This window comes from Phocoena sinus, chromosome 5, assembly GCF_008692025.1.
Source record: "Phocoena sinus isolate mPhoSin1 chromosome 5, mPhoSin1.pri, whole genome shotgun sequence".
NCBI classification, from domain to species: domain Eukaryota; kingdom Metazoa; phylum Chordata; class Mammalia; order Artiodactyla; family Phocoenidae; genus Phocoena; species Phocoena sinus.
In genome coordinates this window covers 51,853,682-51,879,642 of record NC_045767.1, presented here as the reverse complement: position 1 = coordinate 51,879,642, position 25,961 = coordinate 51,853,682, and positions in this window count along the sequence as shown.

Here is a 25,961-nt window from a genome sequence, read left to right as displayed (position 1 = left end):
CAACGTGTCCTGCCTAAACTCATGGTGTCCTGATATTAACATTTGACACTTTTATTCACACAATGATTTTTATCTTAAAATCTTGCCTGTAAAGTTTCTCTGGATCTCCCTATCCCTTCCTAAATACATATTACTAAAATGAATTATTACTGCCAGTTCTGCAGCTGAAGCTGTAGATTTCCAGTGACTGCTTCCAATAGTAGTACTCTTCATGTAGACACATCTCAACTGACTGAGTCCAAATGCTCACCAAACCATCCTATGAGACATGTTCTCTTTGGCCAGAATTGAAGTACAGTTATACTGAGGTTAAGAACAGGAGCCCGGGACTATAACAGTGCAAAGAACCAAGAATCAGACTGAATTTTGGGTAGTACAGCCATGTCATGGTTGAAGTCCGGTACTTCTGCTTTTATGCCTTTCTGCTGGTGTTGATGTGTGTTGATGGAGTATGACTTCAACTTTGGAAATTGAAAACAAATGAAATATTTTCTATCTGACTTCTTTCCATTTCTCTTAGTTCTTACTTTTTCCTGTTCTGGGCTGCTTCTTCCTACCTTTCCCGTGCATCCCCACCACTCCCTGCATCTGGGTCTGGCTGGTTTCTAGGGCAATTTAAGCTCAGGCATACATGAGGTATAAGAAAAGTAATGTTGTTCCTGAGATCTTTTTTTTTTTTTTTTTGGCTTCTGAAATTTTTGTGCACTTGAAATTGCATTTAATATTTCATTACTACAGGTCTTCCCATTTAATTTCCTGGATTTTTTTCTACTTGAAAAAAATCAACAAATTTGGTTTTGCACTACAGAATTATGGGGTCTAATAATTCTCCAGCCTATGACAGTTTGGTAACGGGTACCCTCCAGCATTTTTATTGCACACAATTTTATTGCTAAAAGGTTAGGCCATTTGACTATTTTTAAAAGATGTATCCATCAGACATTGCTCAGAGAGAACTAAAATCATGCACAATTTAAAATGTAACCAACATTTAGTCATTTCTTTGAAAGGGGTATCCTTAAGTTCATTATAAGAAGAACCCCCCTACCTAGGAACGTAACCCATGGGTTCGTGAACATGGAAGGGAGGGTAAGGATGTAGCACAGGTGTGTCTAGTACCTCTTGTAAGTAACTGTGCAATAGTGAGGGTAATGAAAAAGTATTTCCCTAATAGTCTTCCCCTTTCAGTCACCCATAAATACTTGTAGAACATTGACCTTTAGTCAAATGGTGAATTCTTTCAACCTCACATGACAAGGAAAGATCACTGAGGTAGTTAGGAAAACTCTCCTGCAATCCATTTTATTTTCCAAATGGCTTAAAAGCAATCAAGAGAACTATAATATTGGAATTTCATAAAATTTACAACTTTTCTAGTGACTGGGAAATGGAAGGTGCTTTGTATAATCGGGCACATCCTTTTGTCTCTCTGCGGATTGACCTGTATCCACGGAGCAGATTGGGTCCCTCTCGAATGTGACAAGCTTTCATGGAGATCCGATGTCTTCTGCAGCCCTACAGGGCTGAAGTATCCAAGAGCTATTTGCTCCGCAGGCCATGCAGTAGATACCTGACTGCTTTTGGAGTTAACTGATTTGATGGAGGACTCTTCCATTTTCTGTGGTGGGAAGTTTATATGCTTAGGTGCTAAATGCATTAAAGGACTATGTATCACACTTAAAAGTTCCTTAGTGAGGCTGAAGATAATATTTAATAGTGGTAATTTTCTAAAGAAAGTGAAATGTATGAGCTGTTAGGCATTATTTAATGTGTGAATGGAAAACCCTTAAAGAGAAGAAAGGCAAAAGGCGTAGTTTCCTTTCAGGCACAATGTCTCCCATTTTGCATAATCCACACAAATGATTCTGACAGTGTTAACGTTGTTTTTTCTTTTTTGGCCGCGCAACCTGCGGGATCTTAGTTCCCCAACCAGGGTTCAAACCCGGGCTCCTGGCAGTGAGAGTGCCAAGTCCTAACCACTGGACCACCAGGGAATTCCCAGACAGCGTTACTCTTAATACCACTAGTAACCATTTAACATTGAGAGTCATGGTGGGCTTGCTCTGCCTCTCCTCCTCACCCTCCCATCCTTAGTCTGTCCATGACCACGACAGGTCCTACTTAAGACCTTGGGGTTTGCTCTTTCTTTTGTGTGGAGCACTCTTCCTGGGCTCTTAACGTGGCTGCTTCCATCCCATCCTTCCATGTCAACCTAAATACGTCCCTTTGGAGGAGGCTTCCCTGCAACCCTGCGTAAAGTAGGCTTTCCTTATTTTTCTCTATCATACCTCCCTTCTTAGTTCCATGATGGCTCTAATCTCAGTTTTTAGTGATTTTATTTAATTATTCCCTCACCTCCCCACCATAATGTAAGGTCTACAAGGGCAAAGACTTTGCCCTGTGATTTGCATATCCCTGGCTTTTCCTGCAGTATGTGACATAAAGTAGGTGCTCAATAAATATTTGCTAAATGAATGAGTAGACACACAAATGAATTTTAATTTAAGCACAATTTAAGAACAATTCCTGCTTCAAATAGATGACATAACATTTTCCTTTTTAACTGTCTGTTTGGTCTATCCTGTGTTCAGCTGTTAAGGATGCTAACTGATTTTGATGAAACTAGGTATACTGCTCAGTATAAGTGTCATCTTGAATTGGATTTATAACTCTGTCTGTCATCTTGACTCCAAATGCTGGCAGATGAAACTTGACAAATGGGACTTGGAGCAGATTTCAGTACAGTTTGGTACATGGGTCAATGTACCATTTAATTGAAATGTGTGGAGTCTGAATTTCATGAACCCTTAAGCCTAACCTTAACCTCCCCCAACTCTATTTTCTTTTTTAATGATACTGCTTTCTTCAAAACCTAACATATGAGGCTAGATTAGAAGTGTCTTGGGAGAGAAAATTCACAAGGAGTTTTTGTTGTTGTTTTTTTGGGGGTAATTATGAGTAATTTTTATTTTCTTCTTATTGGTTTTCTGTAGTAAGCAAATTATTTATAATACTGTTAATATGAACATGGTATATTTAAAAATTGTATTTCACTGTTAGAATTTATTCATGTTAAGAATACTTAACACGAGACTTTAAAATATATCAAGATTGGTTCAAGATGGCAGAGTAGAAGGATGTGAACTCAGTCCCTCTTGCAAGAGCACCAAATCACAACTAACCGCTGAACAGCTTTCGACAGGAAAACACTGGAATTCACCAAAGAAGATACCCCACATCCAAAGGAGAAGCCGCAATAAGATGGTAGGAGGGCTGCAATCACAATAAAATCAAATCCCATATCCACTGAGCGAGTGACTCACAAACTGGAGAACAATTATACCACAGAAGTCCACCCACTGGAGTGAAGATTCTGAGCCCCACGTCAGGCTTCCCAACCTGGGGGTCCAGCAACGGGAGGGGGAATTCCTAGAGAATCAGACTTTCAAGGCCATCGGGATTTGATTGCAGGACTTCGACAGGTCTGGGAGACAAGAGAGACTCCACTCTTGGAGGGCACACACAAAGCAGTGTGTGCATCAGGACCCAGGGGGAAGGAACAGTGACCCCATAGGAAACTGGACCAGACTTACCTGCTAGTGTTGGAGGGTCTCCTGCAGAAGCAAGGGGTGGCTGTAGCTGACTGTGGGGACAAGGACACTGGCAGCAGAAGTTCTGGGAAGTACTCCTTGGCATGAGCCCTCCTGGAGTCTGCCATTAGCCCCACCAAAGAGCCTGTAGCCCCCAGTGCTCGGTTGCCTTAGGCCAAACAACCAACAGGGAGGGAACTCAGCCTCACCCATAAACAGACAAGCAGATTAAAGTTTTACTGAGCTCTGCCCACCAGAGCAACACCCAGCTCTACCCACCACCAGTCCCTCCCATCAGGAAGCTTGTGCAACCTCTTAGATAGCCTCATCCACCAGAGGGCAGACAGCAGAAGCAAGAAGAACTACAGTCCTGCAGCCTGTGGAGAGAAAACAGCATTCACAGAAAGATAGATAAAATGAAAAGGCAGAGGACTATGTACCAGATGAAGGAACAAGATAAAACCCCAGAAAAACAATTAAATGAAGTGGAGATAGGCAACCTTCTAGAAAAAGAATTCAGAATAATGATAGTGAAGATGATCCAGGACCTTGGAAAAAGAATGGAGGCAAAGATGGAGAGGATGCAAGAAGTGTTTAACAAAGACCTAGAAGAATTAAAGAACAAACACCTAGAAGAATTAAAGAAGAAAAAAAACAGAGATGAACAATTCAATAACTGAAATGAAAAATACACTAGAAGGAATCAATAGCAGAATAAGTGAGGCAGAAGAATGAATAAGTGACCTGGAAGGCAGAATGGTGGAATTCACTGCTGTGGGACAGAATAGAGAAAAAAGAATGAAAGAAATGAAGACATGAAGAAAGAAAGAAAGAAATGAAGCCTAAGAGACCTCTGGGACAATATTAAACACACGAACATTTGCATTATAGGGGTTCCAGAAGGAGAAGAGGGAGAGAAAGGACCCGAGAAAATATTTGAAGAGATTATAGTTGAAAACTTCCCTAACATGGGAAAGGAAATATCCACCCAAGTCCAGGAAGTGCAGAGAGTCCCAGGCAGGATAAATCCAAGAAGAAACACCCCAAGACATATAGTAATCATTGACAGAAATTGAAGACAAAGAAAAATTATTAAAAGCAACAAGAGAAAAATGACAAACAACATACAAGGGAACTCCCATAAGGTTAACAGCTGATTTCTCAGCAGAAACTGGATATGCCAGAAGGGAATGGCATAATATATTTAAAGTGATGAAAGGGAAGAAACTACAACCAAGATGACGCTACCTGACAAGTATCTCATTCAGATTCAACAGAGAAATCAAAAGCTTTACAGACAAGTAAAAGCTAAGAGAAATCTGCACCACCAAACCAGGTCTACAACAAATGCTAAAGGGACTTCTCTAAGTGGGAAACACAAGAGAAGAAAATGACCTGCAAAAACAAACCCGAAACAATTAAGAAAACAGTAATAAGAACATACTTAATCTATAATTACCTTAAATGTGAATGGATTAAAGGCTCCAACGAAAAACACACAGGCTCACCAGATGGATACAAAAACAAGACCCATATATATGCTGTCTACAAGAGACCCACTTCAGACCTAGGGACACATACAGACTGAAAGTAAGGGGATGGAAAAAGATTTTCCATGCAAATGGAAGTCAAAAGAAAATTGGAGTAGCAATACTCATATCAGTTAAAATAGACTTTAGAATAAAGAATGTTACAAGAGACAAGGAAGGACACTACATAAAGATCAAGGGATCAATCCAAGAAGAAGATATAACAATTATATGCAGCCAACATAGGAGCACCTCAATACATAAGACAAGTGCTAACAGCTGTAAAAGAGGAAATCGACAGTAACACAATAATAATGAGGGATTTTAACACCTCACTTACACCAATGGACAGATCATCCAGACAGAAAATTAATAAGGAAACACAAGCCTTAAATGTCACAATAGACCAGATAGATTTACTTGATATTTATAGGACATTCCATCCGAAAACAAGAGACTACACTTTCTTCTCAAGTGCACATGGAACATTCTCCAGAATAGATCACATTGTGGGTCACAAATCAAGCCTTGGTAATTTTAAGAAAACTGAAATCATATCAAGCATCTTTTCTGACCACAATGCTATGAGATGAGAAATGAATTACAGGGAAAAAAACGTAAAAAACACAAACACATGGAAGCTTAACAGCACATTACTAAATAACCAAGAGATCTCTGAAGAAATCAAAGAGGAAATAAAAAAATACCTAGAGACAAATGGCCATGAAAAAATGATGTTCCAAAACGTATGGGATGCAGCAAAAGCAGTTCTAAGCGGGACGTTTATAGCTATACAGTCCTACCTGAAGAACAAGAAAAATCTCAAATAAACAATCTAACCTTGCACGTAAAGGAACTAGAGAAAGAAGAACAAACAAAACCCAGTTAGTAGAAGGAAAGAAATCATAAAGATCAGAGCAGAAATAAATGAAATAGAAACAAAACAATAGCAAAGATCAATACAACTAAAAGCTCGTTCTTTGAGAAGATAAACAAAATTGATAAACCTTTAGCCATACTCATCAAGAAAAAGAGAGGACTCAAATCAGTAATAGAAATGAAAAAGGAGAAATTACAATAGACACCGCAGAAATACAAAGCATCATATGGGACTACTACAGGCAACTCTATGCCAATAAAATGGACAACCTGGAAGAAATGGACAAATTCTTAGAAAGGTATAACCTTCCAAGACTGAACCAGGAAGAAATAGAAAATATGAACAGACCAATCACAAGTAATGAACTTGAAACTGTGATTAAAAATCTTCCAACAAACAAAAGTCCAGGACCAGATGGCTTCACAGGTGAATTCTATCAAACATTTAGAGAAGAGCTAACACCCATCCTTCTCAAACTCTTCCAAAAAAATTGCAGAGGAAGGAACACTCCCAAACTCATTCTATGAGGCCACCATCACCCTGATACTGAAACCAGACAAAGATCCTACAAAGAAAGAAAATTATAGACCAATATCACTAATGAACATAGATGCAAAAATCCTCAACAAAATACCAGCAAACAGAATCCAACAACACATTAAAAGGATCATACACCATGATCAAGTGGAATTTATCCCAGGGATGCAAGTATTCTTCAATATATGCAAATCAATCAATGTGATACACCATATTAACAAATTGAAGAATAAAAACCACATGATCATCTCAATAGATGCAGAAAAAGTTTTTGACAAAATTCAACACCCATTTATGATAAAAACTCTCCAGAAAGTGGGCACCGAGGGAACCTACCTCAACATAATAAAGGCCATATACGACAAACCCACAGCAAACATCATTCTCAATGGTGAAAAACTGAAAGCATTTCCTCTAAGATTAGGAATAAGACAAGGATGTCCACTCTCGCCACTCTTATTCAACATAGTTTTGGAAGTCCTAGCCACGGCAACCAGAGAAGAAAAAGAAATAAAAGGAATACAAATTGGAAAAGAAGAAGTAAAGCTGTCACTGTTTGCAGATGACATGATAGTATACATAGAGAATCCTAAAGATGCCACCAGAAAACTACTAGAGCTAATCAATGAATTTGGTGAAGTTGCAGGATACAAAATTAATGCACAGAAATCTCTTACATTCCTATACAGTAACAACGAAAGATCAGAAAGAGAATTTAAGGGAACAATCCCATTCACCACTGCAACAAAAAGAGTAAAATACCTAGGAATAAACCTACCGAAGGAGGTAAAAGACCTGTACTCAGAAAACTATAAGATATTGATGAAAGAAATCAAAGATGACACTAACAGATGGAGAGAAATACCATGTTCTTGGATTGGAAGAATCAATATTCTGAAAATGACTATACTATGCAAAGCAATCTACAGATCCAATGCAATCCCTATCAAGTTACCAATGGCATTATTTTTACAGAACTAGAACAAAAAATCCTAAAATTTGTGTGGAGACACAAAAGACCCCAAATAGCCAAAGCAATCTTGAGGGAAAAAAACAGAGCTGGAGGAATCAGACTCTCTGATCTCAGACTATACTACAGAGCTACAGTAATCAAGACAATATGGTACTGGCACAAAAACAGAAATATAGGTCAATGGAACAGGATAGAAAGCCCAGAGATAAACCCACACACCCATGGTCAACTAATCTATGACCAAGGAGGCAAGGATGTACAATGGAGAAAAGACAGTCTCTTCAATAAGTGGTGCTGGGAAAACTGAACAGCTACATGTCAAAGAATGAAATTAGAACACTCCCTAACACCATACACAAAAATAAACTCAAAATGGATTAAAGACCTAAATGTAAGACCAGACACTATAAAACTCTTAGAGGAAAACAGAGGAAGAACACTCTTTGACAAAAATCACAGCAAGATCTTTTTTGATCCACCTCCTAGATTAATGGAAATAAAAACAAAAATAAACAAATGGGACCTAATGAAACTTAAAAAGCTTTTGCACTGCAAAGGAAACTATAACAAGATGAAAAGAGAACCCTCAGAATGGAAGAAAATATTTGCAAATGAATCCATGGACAAAGGATTAATCTCCAAAATATATAAACAGCTCATGCAGCTCAATATTAAAAAAACAAACAACCCAGTCAAAAAATGGGCAGAAGACCTAAATATTTCTCCAAAAAAGACATATGGAGGGCCAAGAGGCACATGAAAAGCTGCTCAGCATCACTAATTATTAGAGAAATGCAAATCAAAACTACAATGAGGTGTCACCTCACACCAGTTAGAATGGACATCATCAGAAAATCTACAGACAACAAATGCCAGAGAGGGTGTGGAGAAAAGGGAACCCTCTTTCACTGTTGGTGGGAATGTAAATTGATACAGCCACTATGGAGAACAGTATGGAGATTCCTTGAAAAACTAAAAATAGAATTACCATATGGCCCAGCAGTCCCACTCCTGGGCATGTACCCAGAGCAAACCATGATTCAAAATGCACGTTCACCCTAACGTTCATTGCAGCACTATTTACAATAGCCAGGTCACGGAAGCAACCTAAATGCCCATCGACAGACAGATGGATAAAGAAGATGTGGTACATATATATACAATGGAGTATTATGCAGCCATAAAAGGAAGAAAATCGGGTCATTTGTAGAGACGTGGATGGACCTAGAGACTGTCATGTAGAGTGAAATAAGTCAGAGAGAGAAAAACAAATATCATATATTAACACATATACGTGGAACCTAGAAAAATGATACAGATGAACTGGTTTGCAAGGCAGAAATAGAGACACAGATGTAGAGAACAAACGTATGGACACCAAGGGGGGAAGGCAGTGGGGGGTGGTGGTGGTGGTGTGCTGAATTGGGAGATTGGGATTGACATGTATACACTAATATGTATAAAATAGATAACTAATAAGAAAAAAAAATTAACCCATATTTATGGGATTTGTGGGAAAATTTTAAAAAGTAAATGATTTAAATAGAGATGGTAAGACTAGATTAAAAAGCAAGACCCAGGGCTTCCCTGGTGGCGCAGTGGTTGAGAGTCTGCCTGCCGATGCAGGGGACACAGGTTCGCGCCCCGGTCCGGGAAGATCCCACATGCCGCGGAGCGGCTGGGCCCGTGAGCCATGGCTGCTGAGCCTGCACGTCCGGAGCCTGTGCTCGGCAACGGGAGAGGCCAAAACAGTGAGAGGCCCGCGTACCACAAAAAAAAAAAAAAAAAAAAGCAAGACCCAACTATATGCTACTAAAAAAAAAATATATATATCTATAAATATATATACACACACACACATATATATTTAGTTTGTTACTGTTTAAAAAAAATAGAATACTTAACATGAGATCTAACCTATTAACAGTTTTTTATTGAAGTACAGTGGCTGTACAATGCTGTATAAGTTACAGATGTACAATGTAGTTCACAATTTTTAAAGGTTATACTCCATTTATAGTTATTATAAAATATTGGCTATATTCACAAGGAGTTTTAATGGTAGCTGTTTAGCTGTTTTCTCTAAAAGTCCCACATCCCCTAACCGGACAGGGTTGATGATAGATTTCTTCATGACAGACTTCTTGTGGCAGCCAGTCCCCATCGGAAGACCTCTAAGGATAAAGCAACGGGGTGCGATTGCTATTCTGTGATCCCTGAGTGGGTCTATGCCAGCAGACCAGAGGTAGAGGCAGACAGAAGAAAAGAAACACTGACCTTGGCCTAGTGAAAGCGGAGGCTTTCCTGCATGGAAAGCCTGTCCTTCCCCAGGGGTGGTAACTGTCATAATTTTGCCATAGGAAGCATTTTGAACATTGTAGGAAAATTTTAAATCTGACATCTGGGATCGCCTCTTCGAAATCCATGACATCCTGTATGAGGTTGCGTGTATTTTTAGATTGGAAAAATACTGACAAGTGATGGTTTATGAAATATAAGCACCTCCTCGGTTTTGTTTTGGTTTCTGTAGGTCTGTGCTCAAAGCTAGGTTCTTTTGCTAGAGCATTTGCATCAACATTCCTTAGTGATTTATTTGTGTTTGCTATCACATAGCAATTCCCAGGTTCCAAAACACTGGAAAAGCCAGTGTCAACACTGCAAGCAAAAAAGGTTAAAATATAGACTGCAGCCTTGTTTGCTATTTGCAGTGGCAAATTCTGACCCCAGTCTCCTAGGAAATAGGGTCTCATGAATGGTTAACCCACCAAATTTTCATTTGCTCTCTTCTTAAAAACACAGCTCTCTTTTTAAAAATTTTTTAAAAATTATACAATTTTTAAAGGTTACTTTCCATTTACAGTTATTACAAAATATTGTCTATATTCCCCGTGTCGTACCATACATCCTTGAGCCTATCTTACACGCCAAAGTTGGTACCTCTCACTCCCCAGCCCTTATATTACCCCTCCCCCCTCCTCACTGGTAACCACTGGTTAGTTTTCTGTATCTGTGAGTCGCTTCTTTTCTGTCGTATTTGCTAGTTAAAAACACAGTTCTCTTTTTTGATAATTTCATGTCCACCCCCAACCCCTACCCCGTGCCTCTTTACTTTTTTGTCCCTGTCTGTCATTATAAACTTGTATGACATGCTTCATTTATTCCTTCCATTTGTTTCCCTGAAAATAAAAGACATTCCTATTCATTACAGATTTGCAATCTGTAGACATGTATATGGAAGAGACTAGAAATGACCAACAAGTTTACTACTTCGAGACAAACCCTACTAACATTTTTGTGTTTCCTTCCAGTCTTTTTCCTCTGCCACGTACGCATGGGGAGGGTAAAGCTAATTTTTCACAGCAACCTTACTTACAGCAGCGCCGAACGTTTCCCTAGCTGTTTATTCTCAGGGATCTGGGAAATGTATTCCCTGGCCCTGCCAATGCTGCAAAGGGCAACTATCTTTTCTTTTTCTCATCTTTTTCCTCTTCCATCTGTTGCAGACGGCTCTTTGCCCCAGTATCACTAGACTCCACTGTTTCCTCATTACATTCCTTTGACGGTTGCCTCTCTCTTCCTGCGCTTTTGGCGGCAGGAGTCCAGGACTGGCCTACTTATCTCATGGCCTGCAGTTCTGTTAGTTCACACTTGTAGCTTCCCCCTTCCAGGGCAATGAACCGGATTGTTTCTGCTTTTCTGCAGCTAACGGGAGGGAGGACGTTGCGGCTCATGGTGGGAGGACATTGTGGCTCGTGGGAGGCCGGACTTTGAAGCTCTAAGTGTCTCTCTGGCAGGTGTTGATCTGCTCAGCCAAAGACTGCTCTTGGGGTTCTAGAAATTCAGACTGGCCTTCATCCAGCTCTTTCCTCTGTGAGCACAGAACCCCCTGTCATCTCCAAATTTCAGGGAAGGAGGGGTAACTGACACTTATTCAGTGTTTACATCCTGTGTACTTTATATATACATTCACTCCTCACAACCGTCCATGAAAGAGGTATTATCATCCCCATTTTGGAGAAGAGAAAGCTGGGGCTTAGTGAGATTAAGAAGCTTGCTCAAGGCCACCACAGTAGGACTCAAAATCAAGTCTGCGCAGCTGCAAAGCCAGTTTCCCACCAAAGTACAAAGTCCCTTTTGGTAGAAGAATAAACTTCACCTCTTTGGTGTTGGCAGTTTTCCCGATAAGGTTAAGAACTGCAATTATAGCAAAGGCAAAAGTGTTTATAGATAAAGGCTAGGTAGTGCCAATGGAAACCAGAAAAGGCCGCCAGCCCCTAAATGAGGTTCAGGGACTCCAAGAATGTCAGAGCTGGGATGGGCCCTCAGGGAAGCTCCATGCCAGGAATCCTATAATAGAACCCCAAGGGCAGCTTTACAAATGCAAATGCATGGCGCAGTGCTAACCCATTAAATACTTTCCAGGTGTGGGCCCAATTGGGCATTGTTTATGAAGCTCTGCAGGTGGTTCAATTCTAATATGGAGCCAACTTTGAGAACCACTGATTTAAGTGCCAAGCTTGTTCCACTCACTCTGAGGCAGCAGCTACACTAAGGACACAAGCTACAGTCTCCTTCCCAGTCTTTTCCCCACCAACTTTGTGACCTTGGCCATGTCACCTTTGGCACTTAGGCAAACCCAAAGCCGACAGGTTCAGTGATGTGGCCAAGGTCACAAAGTTGGTGGGGAAAAGACTGGGAAGGAGACTGTAGCTTGTGTCTTTAGTGTAGCTCCTGCCTCACAGTAAGTGGAGCATGCTTGGAGCTTTGCATTAAAATGTGCTCCTCCCAAACTCTGGAGGCTGAAAGAGAGATGTATCTTTCTTAGGTTTCATAAGTAGCACCAGTGAGTTTCTGAAGAGAGGCAGCCGTTCGTAAAAATGAGCCCATCCTACTGACTTTCCGTGGTCTCCATATGAAAGGTGCAGGCTTCCGTGTTCACCCCTGACTCATGGATTCTCCCCCTTCCCCTTCCTTTTCCTTTTCCTTTTCCTTTTCCTCATGAACTTTTGAGATTCCTTCTTCCAGAGATGTTCCATAGCTTCTCCTTGGGGGTTGGGGACAGTGCAGGTAATGGTAGGTACCATCACTCAAAACTCTTTTCAGGACTCTAAGCAACTCGATTATTCTGGAGGAAGCATAGTAGGGACAGAAGGGTGTGTAAGACGTGGAGGCAGGATGAAATTGTTTCTGATAGAGGAAAGGTGGTCTGTCTGTTTCATGGTGGTTTAACATAATTTCTGTATTGGAGATGAGGGAAGGCAAGAGGAAGGTGATGAGAGAGAGTGGGCCGGGATGTCCTGTAGTCTTGTTTCTTCTGCTCTCTGGCTCATCTGCAGCACATGCCTCTCCATTGTGGCTGGCCCTGGGCCACAGTGAGGTCCAGTCTAAGTGAAACCAGAAGGCCTTTGATTGGATCAAAAGCCACATTGTCATGGATTAAGGGTATTGCTATTGAAAAATGAGATTCCAACCTAATATGATGATGGTCCTAATAACAAGGCTTCTCAAATTGAAGTCATTCATCTACTATAATTTTCAGTCATATCTAAATATGTCTATATATATGTCATCTCTCTCTAAGTATATCTATATATTTGTCATATCTATAAACAATCACTATCATTTACTACCCATCTATCATATTCTATGCATTAGGCCAAATCATATGAAAGGGCCAATTTTTGACCATTTTTGATCTAAAAAAATGCCCCCAGTGGTTTCACATGGTTTAGCCGAATATGTTTATCTCACTTTTTTGTTTACCTCCAGAAATTTATTCCTAGAAGAAATTTTATGTTGCCATTTATATGGAAAACCAGTATCACTTGCTATAAATAGAAGGATACCTAATAAAGGTTAAGAGAACACCAAAAAGTTAATATATTTAGCTAGACACTGTTGCCCAAGGAAGGTTATGAGTCTGAAACCTGTTTTTCTTTTGTTAAAAAGCGGTAGTAGTCTGGGAGGGCTGAGGAAGGTGGTAAAGGTTTATTATCTCCAAGCCAAGACTTTCTCTTTGATGGAATCACAGTGATTGAAAACAGGATTGAAAAGGGACTAGCACATTGTTTAATGCTGCGCTCGCCCAACTAACAACATCAGCCATCTCGCACAGTGGGTACCTTGAGCCATAGCACACAGTCCCGCCTCGCTAAGCCCCTGCTAATTCGGTGGGTGGGCGGCCACAAAAGACAAAGTCTTGACTGCCTTTCTTCATTGTGACTGAATCGAAGGTGTTGACAGGGCACTTGTACCTTCTTGAATAATTATGCGACAGCAAATATGCCAAAATTATTCTTGCTGCATTTATAGCTACAGCTTTGCAGGGTGTTAAAAAAGCATGGCGTGCTACCAGCTATGGTGTTTTTAAAAAGTGAATGAGTTGGATGTTTTATATTTCTTTCTCGTGTGACCCTGAGCAGTTTTTCTGTTTCCTCTGAGCTTCAGTTTTCTCATATATGACTTGGGGCTGATACGATTTCTCTTAACTACTTCCTAGGATTATAATTCGGACAAATGGGATAGTGATTGAAAAGTGCATCCAAGACGTAAGGTATTGGCATTATCTAACTCAAATTAATTTACTTGTAACTTTCATGTCACTGACAACATTCGCCCCACCGCCTGCCCTTATCAGTGAAAAGGAACTGTTAGAGGGAGACTGTTTCCTCCATCCCTATCTCAGAGTTTGAACAGGAGGTGGGGTGCTGTTAGATTTTCATTCTGTTTTTTAAAAATAAGTTTGATGGCTTTTTGTCTGAGTGTAAAAGGGATGTGCGTGTTCAATTAAAAGATTTACAGAACAGAAATATGCAAAACGAAGGAAGTGACGATTATCTATGCTCTGACCATGCCCTTTCGGACTTTTTTCTCCATCGATGCTGATATCAAGTTACCATATATCTTTAAACTCAGTGGCCTAAGGAAGAGGTAATAAGCTTGGCCTGGCTTCAGTCCTCTTCTGAAATTGTGCTTGTCAGAGCCAGCTGGGGTGCTAGCGGGAGGTTGAAGATATGGCAGAGTGAGGACCAGGAATAAAGGCTTATCTCCAGTCCATGTTGGAGAGCTTGCCCAGCTTCTCATTTCAAAGGAAAGAATAAAACTGTTTGAAAGAAGCCGAGTTAACAGGCCACGAGAAAATTGCCATCTCCTGACTGTTCCCTTTCTGTTTCTTGTGCATCTCCTGGTGGATATGCTTCCTTCTAATTTTTGTTCCAGGAAAAGTTCTTCCTTTCATACATATTAAGTTTCAACTGCCTCCCTTTAGCTTAATGTTTAAGAAATTCATTATAATATGAATCAGTTTATCGCACAGCCTGTTGGGAACAGGACACTTAGAGGTCTTTTCAACATTTTGTGTGGTGTAAATTATACGATACGAATGCATACAGTAATATATGGATATTTTAAACGCCCTTGTTCAGAGGATCTGCCTTAAAATTACCAAGTTCCATGTTGAAGAGAGAAACTCAAAAATTAGATTCCATTATTGTTGGAATCTTAGTTACCCAGCTTCAGATAAGAATATAGAAAAAAGAAAACTAGAAGTGATATTGGGAGAAAGGGGAGAGAAGTCTTTTAAAATAAATGTTCTAAATTTGCATGCAGGTTACCATGACTACAAAATATCTTTATCACTTATTGGAAGTATCTGTTAACCTTCTGTGGCTGTCCCACCCATAGCGATATTTCAGGACTGCTACCCTCAAATTGCGCAGAACTTCGAAACTGTCCCTTTAACAGATTGCTGAGTCGAAGTTGGCCTGATTATTCAGTGTACATTTCTCTGATGATGGAAATTCAGGGTTCTCCTCTTTCCTTGTGATTTTCCAGAGGACTCCCCATTTCTTCCTCAGATGCCCACTTTTCCTTCCACAGGGGTAGTTACTAACCCTTGGGCTCTTACCACTGATTACCAACCATTAACGCAAATGCTTCTCCGGACAGCAATTGCTTTCTAAAAGAAGGAAAGCCACATTTCAACAATTTTATCCATTATGACCTATTTTGAATGGCCACACCAGAAGAGAGGAGGGATCTAACACCTACAACCCTGTTGTTTTTCCACAAGTGTGCACATCAACTAATGATCCCTCAGGCACTGATTTCTCCCATCCTAAAATGTTCCTGGATGGAATCCCAACATAGTTGTCATCTTGTGAACATGATCGGAGTTGGAAGGTAACAGAAAAGGGAGGAAAATACTTACTTTTATTTCAGAGGACAGAAGGTCCTACCCATGGCTGGTGCCAGTGGAATTCTCCTGTGAATGACCTCTAAGAAAGGCCTGCCCAAGTTAGGTTTTGCTGGCTCCTAATTCATCACAATGGGATGTTGACTGAAACTAGATCTGGGGGAGGGCAGAGTAGACTGCCTTGAATCAGGGTCAGAGTCTTTGGAGTAGCATCTGCTTGAGTAGGCATGGCCTTTGGCACTTCCCAAACATTTAATGCTGCTGGTTTAATTGATAAGAGTTTTGTGTCACCCAGTTTTCCTGAAAACAGGAGAAAGATGTGTGCTGTTGGCTGTGGTGTGAGGAGGCTTAAAAAAGAAGTTAAGGGCAGTAAAACAAAATAGAACAAACAAACTCCTTTTCTTAGCTCGATCTCTAGTAGTTGAGTCTAATGTTATAGTGGGAACTCATCAATCAATCCTTTCCGGGATAGAAAGCCTTCAGGTAAATATCAGCTGTCACATAAATTGTGCAGTCAATAAAAATTGGCCTAATCATTTCAATAAACATGACATGATTTCTTTTCTCATTAAAGATTTAAGGAGTAATGCTACATAAACGATAACTCTCTTCAATGAATGAAACTGAATAAAATATGGAAAAGAATATTTTGGCTGGCTCTAGAAAGGAGAGGCTGGTGTTTTGGTTTAAATGCTGAAGAATCATATTTTCCACTTCATATTTTGATGGTGTGAATTTCAACTCTTGGTGAGGTGATTTCTGACTGATGGCTTTTTCAGACTGGTTCAAGCCCAGTGGTTTTCATCCAGGAGATCAGAGAGTGAGGAAATGTTCAGACCTGTTCTCTCCCTTCCCCCTCTCCCTCCCAAGTTGATGATTATGAGAGAAGCCAAATTGGAAAAGGGTAGCATACTAAGTGATCTGGGTGTTCTGAATTTTTCATTGTATATTCTCTAATTTTGAACCTGTCAAGTATTATCTGTCAATCATCTGCATATAGCTTGTTAAGATTACAGAGTCGTGAATGTGCATAAGAGACTGACTAAATCTTGTGATTAGCAACAAAACTTATAAGAAAAAAAGTTGAAGCATAGGTTAAAAAAATAAAAAAAAAACCTATCGCTAATAAAGACCTCAGTGTTTACTTATGAGAAATAGAAAATAAGTGATTGGGGAAAAAAAGTATATTGGAGAATGCAGCACAACTGAATTTATCTGATGTACATTTAATAATATAATAACAATGCTGTGTACCCGCAATGCTTAAGAACAAGCGGGATTATTAGATTTGTGCATGGGAGGTAAAATGACTGCAAAGAATTGCTTTGGGGAATATACAAGATACAGGAAATGAAATGAAATAAAATAAATACAGGGCAGATGACTCGTTTCTCTGTATTGCTGGAGAGATTTAATTAATTGCTAATATAGCACTGAGCTATGAATTACTCAGTCATTGCCATTGTTTCACTTTTGGAATTTTCCTCTTAAGTACAGATTCATTAGAAAGAAGAAAATGTCACTGGGCAGGGAATAAGTTTATGATTTTGAGTGTTAAAATTTTTCATAGTCATCTGTATAACATTGAGAAATCTTGTGAAATATTTTAAAATAAATTAGAATATCCCTTTTCTTTATTTTGGTGGGAGGGCTTATTTTGTTTGAAGTCCCATTGAAATCTGAAATAGATCAATGAACTTTTCAATTATTCAATGCCATCTCTGCATTAGTTTGTTATTGTAGGTATTTGAGAATCAGCAGGATGCAGTGAAAAGGGCCAGGGTTTCAGACTCAAACAAATCTGATTCAAATCCTAGATTTAGTGTTTGTCAGAGGTGTGACCCTGCACAAGCTACATAACTTCTGTGAGCCTTAGGCTTCTGTTATATAGAGGCATACTATAAGGATTAGTAATTATTCATTCATCTACTATATTTGAGGACTAACAGTGTACCAAGCATTGTGCTCTGGATATAATCCAAGGATTGCAATTGTGGCTAACAAGAGCTTAGGTATTCGATATTGTGGTAATTATTTCATGTATGCTATCTAATCCTCACAGCAACTCTATAATACGTGCATGTATATAGGTACATACATACACACATATATACAGAATATATAAATAAATAATTACATAATAGGCCTGGAATGCTTTGCTCTCAGGAAGGATCAGTTTCCTTATCAGAGGGATGTTCGAAATTCTTTGATTTTTCTGTCTTATTTTCTTATTATTCTTATAAAGAAAAAACTCTCAAATATTACTCACCTGAACAATTAGAGAAAAAATATGTAAGAACATGATGTCATAAGAGTTGGGGAGAAGCCAGAGACCTTCACCTCTTGCAGAATTGGAGGGAGGTGGTGGGGGGCTTGGAGGGCGGTGGCGGGGGGCGGCCCTTGAGGCAACCTAGCCTCCCTGCAAGCAACATCACAAGAATATATGGTTTAAGTTCTTGCAACTTTTAATGTTGCACTTTGTGTCTGAACATCCCTTCTGCTAAGGGTTTTGCCATTTGAAATGTTATGCGAACCAAAGTTTGCCATGTATTAATTCATAGAGAAAAGGGATGGTGTAATTGCCCACAGGAAACCCCTTCATAGAGTATGAATGTCTTTTTTTTTTTTTTTTTTTTTTTAAATTTTTATTTATTTATTTATTTATTTATTTATTTATTTATGGCTGTGTTGGCTCTTCGTTTCTGTGCGAGGGCTCTCTCTAGTTGCGGCGAGCGGGGGCCACTCTTCATCACGGTGCGCGGGCCTCTCACTGTTGCGGCCTCTCTTGTTGCGGAGCACAGGCTCCAGACACGCAGGCTCAGTAATTGTGGCTCACGGGGCAGGCCGCTCCGCAGCATGTGGGATCTTCCCAGACCAGGGCTCGAACCCGTGTCCCCTGCATTGGCAGGCAGATTCTCAACCACTGCACCACCAGGGAAGCCCTGAATGTCTTTATTATAGATAAGCCTCAAGCACCTTCACTGGAAACACTTTATATTCATCTGAATGGCCTTCTTCCCTTTCCATTCCTGAAAGCTAGGAATGATGGATCATCCACCGTTGATATTTGCAAGCCGATTATTTTGCAGTTGTGGTGGTTGTTAAAAGAGGTGGACTTATTCTGGCGATCTTGGGCCTCTAAAGCTTAATCTTATAAGAAAATCTTGAGCCAAGTCAGGATTTTAATCGCTGTGTTAGTCATCCTACTGATTACATAAGGAACACGGTAGGAGCATTTCAAATGCCATCAGCTCTTGGCAGCAGGATGACAGTGAGGATGAAGTATTAAAAACTAGGTACCCATAAAGGCAGACATGGAGAGAGTGCCTCTAATTCCCTGCTCCTGAATATGCCTCCACATTAATTCCCCTCCTTTATAAGAGAACTCACTGGAAGGAAAGCATAATTTGAATTAATTATTTGCACATATGGTGTGTTCCTGATGTCAGCTAATGCTACATTAAGGACAGACATGCTGGGCACCCATTAAATAATCAAGTAAATATTTGTATTGTTTATGATAAACTGCTCCCTTCTGTGGGTATTTTCTGTGTCTTTGTAAACATTCCTTTAGTAGGCAGACTTTGTTGGGGCTTCAGACCAGGCTCAAATCCGACAAAGAGCACTGTTTAAATTCCAAATCTGACCAAGAAACCTCACACCCACTGTGTTTTTGTTGGAGCTAAGTGAATATTTAGTAACACTTTAATATAATAGCCAGATCATTATGGTATATTACTGAACTGAATGCTGTGTTAATAACATTAATCACATGGACTCATTCTTGTCCTAGTCTGAATGTTATAAGTACTTATATGATTTCCACTATAATTCAAGAGTAATTAGTGATATGGTTACTTCAGGCTGGCACCAGATATTTATATTGAACCACCATGAATGTTAGGTCTCAACATATAAGGGAACCCAGCCTCTGAATAAAAGATTGGGGCCGAGATAAGTCAACCCAATTTTTCTTTGGCAAAAAGTGTTATATAATTGGAACGTACAAAAGGTTTATAAATGCTCTGAGTACGTGAATGAGATTGACTTTCACACTTTTCACCAAAAAGACATTCAAACTCCGTGAAGGGGTTTCCTGTGGGAAATAAAGGCATTGTCCCTGGTCACATTTCCTGAAAAGAATCCAGTGTTTCAGAAAAGCTTGAAGTTCGAGTGGGAAAGAATGACATCCAGGTGAGGAGATGCCCTAGGATCTGTACTCGGCAGCTGGCTGAATAGAAATTCCTAATGATTATTGGGGTCTTTTGGAATAAGGTCCTATTTTGATTCTTTTTCAGTGAGCTTTGGGACATCTTGAGGTTTTTTTTTTGCAGGCATGATATTTCAAAGGGGCCTCTGTGTGTGCTCTCTAGTGCCTCACTTTGTCTCATAAAAGGAAGGTCATCATATGCTGGGCATCGTTCTACTGAAATCCAAGTGTGGAAGTGAGCGGTAGTTGCTTAACCAGGATTCTTGGGAACAGACTGTGCCTGACTGTGTCAGCTAAGGGAGATGAGTGTAACTGTTTGGATGAAGAGACTTGCAAACCACCTCTAGACATTTCTTGGAAAGTTAGAAGCAAGGATTGAGATTGCTTTCTGGATTGAGAATTCTGGAAGTGAGGAGAAAGGGACCAATAAGTACTTCTCTTTACTTTAAGGCAATACAGCTTGTAATTGGCTACCTCTTGGCTGTGGAATTTAATTTGTGGAGGGAAAAAACCTAATCATTTCATCTTCCTCTGCACCCTGCTTAAAGAAAAAAAAGAAACGCTCAGTGAATTTACTTATTTACTTCTTTACCCCAAGAAAAGCAGATCTTTTGATCATGAATGAATCCATTCATTCATTCCCCAGTTCAGCACACTTCTATTGATTGCCTGCTAGGTCTCAGGGATTGTGCTTGAGCTGGAATTGGCCTAGGAGTCTGGAGAAGCCAAATGAGACGGTAGGAGATATATATTCAAAAGAAAAAAGAAAGATGATCATATCCAGTATCTGAAGTGGGTGAGCTCAAAGGTAGGCACTGGTGGGTGGGGACCCATGACTGGAGTCTCTTCAGAATACGACACCAGGGATAGGTCTGTGAAGAATATTCTGGGTAAATTGCAACCCTGAAGGAATGTGAGTTTCACATGGGACTTGGTCTTACTAGTCTTAAAGTTTTATTATGACAGAAAAACTCCTTCAGAATGTCAAGGTTGGGCTGAAGTCCAGCTTATTGTTTTGTCTTTATTCCCACGTGGGAAATTCTTCTGGACAACGCATTTGTGTTTGAGGAGACTGGTCCAAGGGGAGGGACATGCTTTATGTTCTTGCCACGAGCCTGCTTCCCCTTTCCCTCTTCTGGGAACAGGTCAGAACAGGGTTTCTCTAGCTGATGGTGTGGTCTTTGCCCGCTTAACAACAGGAGGTGGGCTTTGTTACATGGGATTGGTTTCTGCTTCTTTCTTTTTGTTGGGGCCTTGGGTATACATTTCTCTAGCCTTCACCTGGGTTTCTTGCACTAAAAAATACTAGATTTTTCTCTTTGATCTTTTAAGCCTAAAAGTTAAAACAGAGGCATTCAAACAGGAAATGATCCAGCTCAGGGTGTCACATGCACAACCCATCTACAGAATAGTACATTGAGACAGAGAGGGAGAGACAGAGAGATAGATAGAGACAGAAAAAGAGACAGAGACAGAATGAATTAATCTCCTTTGGGGAAAGTTCACGAGATCCTTGCTGATACTGGTTGTGAAAGGAAAAAAAAAGTCTCCCTTTCAGGCCTTAGTGACTATATTGCTGTGGGAACTTAGCAGTTTGACTCTCAGAGGTAAACTGGGGAGTTTCAGGGTCTCTGAATCCCTGATGTATTTCGTATAAACTGTTTTCCCGTTTGTCGTTTAAATCAGATTTTGTCTTTCCCCTAGAAAGCCTTTTGGGCTCTGGCGCCGGCTACATCTCTCATCGGCTGCCGCCTGCCCCCCACCTCCTTCTCTTTCTGTCCCTCCCTAGCTGCCTGCCGTGCTTCACTTGTGTTCCAGCCACACTAACTACTGGCAGGTGGTTGCCTGCACACTTCATGCAGGTCCCCACCTCATTGCCCACAATTCCTGCACTCCTCACCCACCAAGAGCTAGTTCGAGGGCTGCCTCCTTCGTGAAGCCCTTGCATTCTATTGAATTCTTATCCTGCACTAGACACTGCCCACTAGACACTCCTTATCTGTATTTAAGCTCTATATAAGATATGTATTTATATATCCATATTTAAGCTATGTAATATAGCTGATTTCAACTGTGCTGTGGCTTATGCTATATATAAGCGTTGCATTATCCCAGGGGATAGATATTATTATTATTATTCCCCTTTTAGAGGTGAAAAGAAAAACTGAGCTCTAGGGTGGAACTAGGTCCTGCCCCTTTGACACCACAGCTGCTGGGTCTATGCCCTCTCCAGCACTTTCCTGCTTCAACAGATGTACTGAAAGTCTTTGATGCACAGGGTACTGTTCCAGTGCCTGGAAAAGAGCCGTGCTGAAACACCACGCCCCTCTTCTAGGGAGGGAGCTAGACAATACACAGGCACATACATAACAGCCAGGTGATGGTAATGGTGGTCAGCGCTCAGAAGACAAATAAGCAGGAACAGAGAGTGAGGGGGGTGCCATATATATGGCCTCTGATCAGATAGGACATCAGTGTGGCTGGAGCAGAGCAAGGGATGGATAGAGGTGGGGATGTGTTCCAGGAGGGGATGATGGGACCACAAGGAGGGCTTGTGAGCTATAGAATGGAGCTTGGATTTTATTCTGGAGTCATAGGATGGTGAAATAATCTGATCTACGTTTTTAGAAATGCATTCCAGCAGCACACATTCCAGTGTGGAGAACGGACTGTGGCTGCCTCAGGGTGGCAGCAGGGAGGCCAGTTAGGTGGTCTTTGCTCTGATCCAGGGGAGAGTTGATGGTGGCCTGAATGAGTGGCAGCTGTGCAGGTAGTGAGATGGCAGATTCTGGATGTATTTGAATGTTGACATTACTGATGGATTGAATGTGAGCTGTGAGAGTGAAAGAAGTGGAGAATTGGCCTGATCAATGGGAGGAATGGATTTACCTTCCACTCAGATGGAAGGTGTGGGTTTTGGGGGTGTGTATTCATTTCCTAGGGGAATTTTTGTAAAGACACCAGGCATCCATGATGAAAGGAGATGGTATAATTTAGGGGGCAGGAGTCTGGACTTTGGCATCAGCTACCTTGGGTTTGGTTTCAGCCATGCCATTTACTGGTGATATGGCCTTGGACAAATATTGTAGGTTGGCTTCTCCCAGAAGCTGACCCCAAGTCTTAGACTTGAGTTGCAGTTACTTATCTGGGTGCACATTTATTTGGAGGCCCTTGACTGTCTTGGGGGAGAGGGTCAGGAAGCCAGTGCAAGGTGTGTTAATGACCAGGAGACAGCTGTGGGCACCAGAAACCCAGTTCTGCTGGGACCTCTGGATAACCATACAGACCTTCCTCAGCCTGTCCCACCCAAGGAGCAAGGAAGCTCAAGTATTATCCACCAACTCCCATTTGTCTTTATTTGAGGGATGCTCCTGGGACAGGGAACATCAACTCCTTGGCACTTGCATACTGCCCTACTCATAAGCCCAGGTGCTCTTGTGAATAGAGAAAGCCCTGGGGCAGAGTCTGGGCTTTAGGAAGAAGCTAAGGATGCTAACCTGTGAGTATGGAGGGTGTCTTAGTCAGCCTGGCTGCTATAACAAAGTACCATAGACTGGGTGGCTTATAAACAACGGAAATTTATTTCTCACAGGCCTGGAGGCTGATAGTCCGAGATCAGGGTGCCAGCATGGTCAGGATCTGGTGAGGGCCCTCTTCTCGCTTGCTGACTTCATGTATCCTCACATGGTAGAAAGAGGTCAGGAGAGCTCTCGAGGGTCCCTTTTATAAGGGCAGTAATCCCACTCATGTGGGCACCACCCTCCCACCTGCTAGTTCCATTACCTTGGAGGTTAGGATTTCAGCATATGTATTTGTTGGGGGGGACACAAATATTCAGTCCATTGCAGAGCAGATATGGATGGATACTAACAGTATAGGCCAAGACAAGTCACTTGAACTCCCTAAACCTCATTTCCTCTTCTATAAAATGGGCATAATAATACCGTATACCTCATAGTTCTTTGTGGGGATTCAGGGTGATAACGAACATACAATGTTTAGCTTAGACTGCTTGGAAAGCCAGCAAGGGTAGCTGTTACTGTTATAAAGGAGAAATGTATGAAAAAGGAGACTGTGCCTTTCAAAGAGTGGTGCCCATAGACTCTACCGAGGAAATAAATTATTAGAGGCAGTTTGTGTCCATTTAATTTGCTTGGAGAAATGCCCCTAATAGAATCTTTTACACTTGGTCACTTAAAAGAATTAGGTGTGGCTGACACACTGAAGTCACATTTATCCTCTTGGACAGAAGGTTCATCTTGAGCATAGAGCCTGTAATTTACTTACAGGTGTATATGGTGGGATAACTCAGGTTAATGTCTGTGAACAGAGACCACCAATTAGCAAGTTAATTAGGGTCCTGATTTTAGTAGCAAAGGATAATCATTTATTAGCTTAGGTCAGACCCTGGGCCTTCCCGTGAAGTGACTTTCTATGAAAATATTGACTGAGAGGGACTCCCTGTAGCTTGCCTAGTACAATTCACACATGCTCGAGAAACTCATTATCTCTTACAGAGATGGTAGTGAGGATTACAATAAGTTTAGGATGCCTTGCTTCAGCTGGCCTTAATTTGATGGCCAAAATAGAAATAGGATTCTAATATAACAATAGGAATGTCAGTTCTTCCCCACCCCACCCATGCTGTTCAAGTGCTGCTTTGCTGGTGCGTGACTGCTAGGTGCCGGCACTTGCTCTTTTCTAGCCAATAATCTCAGATATATTAACATTATCATTTCATATGAGGCATTTGTTGAAAAAAATATAAAAGGTACTATTGTGCTTTGGGGCTAAAAAGCATTAGGAAGTGGTAAGCTTTTCTATTTCTTGTTTTTCACAATGACAGTCATTGACCCGTACCAGGGATTCTGTATAAGGGGCTGGAGATTATAAATCCAATTTGGAGAAGGGGAGAGGGCATGGATTGAAGGGGCATCTTGCCATGGATGAAGATATGAGTGGCAGGCAGCTCCTCTTTTTTTGCCAATAAGAGGCACGGGGTTCATTGTGTCCGTTTTGTCTTCTCTCTCGACCCTTCTTGCCTTTTTCTGGCACCCACGCCTATTTAGCTTGGTTGGAAAGTTACTTAGAATGTCCCTTGACTAATAAGGTGGAGGCTTGGCCATGCCTCAGAAGCTATAGAAAGGATGATGGACAAGGCTTTTAAAATCTGTTTGCCTCCTGTTTCCCGTGCCATCAGTCATGAATTGTGAGTTGTTTCTGTTTGTTGCAAATAGGAGCAGAGATGAGGTCATGACAAATGTAGCTTTGGTAAGTCACTGCAGCTTTCTGAGGGAAGCTGATCCTGGGTGACGAAAACAGTTCCTGGCTTTTCTTTGCTGGGGGCAGATTCCCTGAGCACTTTTTCCCATTTTGGTTTAAGCTGAACCTGCCTACTGTGAAAAGTCCAAGTCAACAACAAAGGAACGCTTCTAAATGATATGTTAGTGTGGTTTTTTCTTTAACACTATCTGGGGAAACGTAATTTTAGCTAATTAGAAGGGAACTAAGTGGTAGAAATACCCCACCAATAACCTTCCCTGACCAAGGTCCCGGCATTCTAGGTGTAAACTGGTGCACACTTTAATGAATTATGTTCAGCAAGTAGCCTGGGAGGCAAAATAAGGCTCCCGTCCCTCCAAATGTTCACGTCCCAACCCGCCAGAGTCTGTGAATGTTACCTGACATGGCCAGAGGCACTTTGCAGATATGATTAAGGTTACAGACCTTGAGATGGAGAGATTCTCTTGGATTATCCGAGTGGACCCAATCTAATCATGTGAGTCTTTAAAATCGGAGAACTTTTCCTGGCTGTGGTGAGAGGGAAAGAAAGGGCAGCATGAGAAGGATATGATGCCCTGGTGCTGGTCCCGAGGTGCAGGGGCTGTGTGCCAGGAACTAAATTCTGCCAACAACCCCACTGCATGAGGAAACGGTCCTCCCCAGAGCCTCCAGAAAGGAAGTCAGACCTGCCACTGCCTTGATTTTAGCCTGGCGAGACCAGAATTCTGATGGACAGAACTGTAAGGTAATACATTTGTATCACTT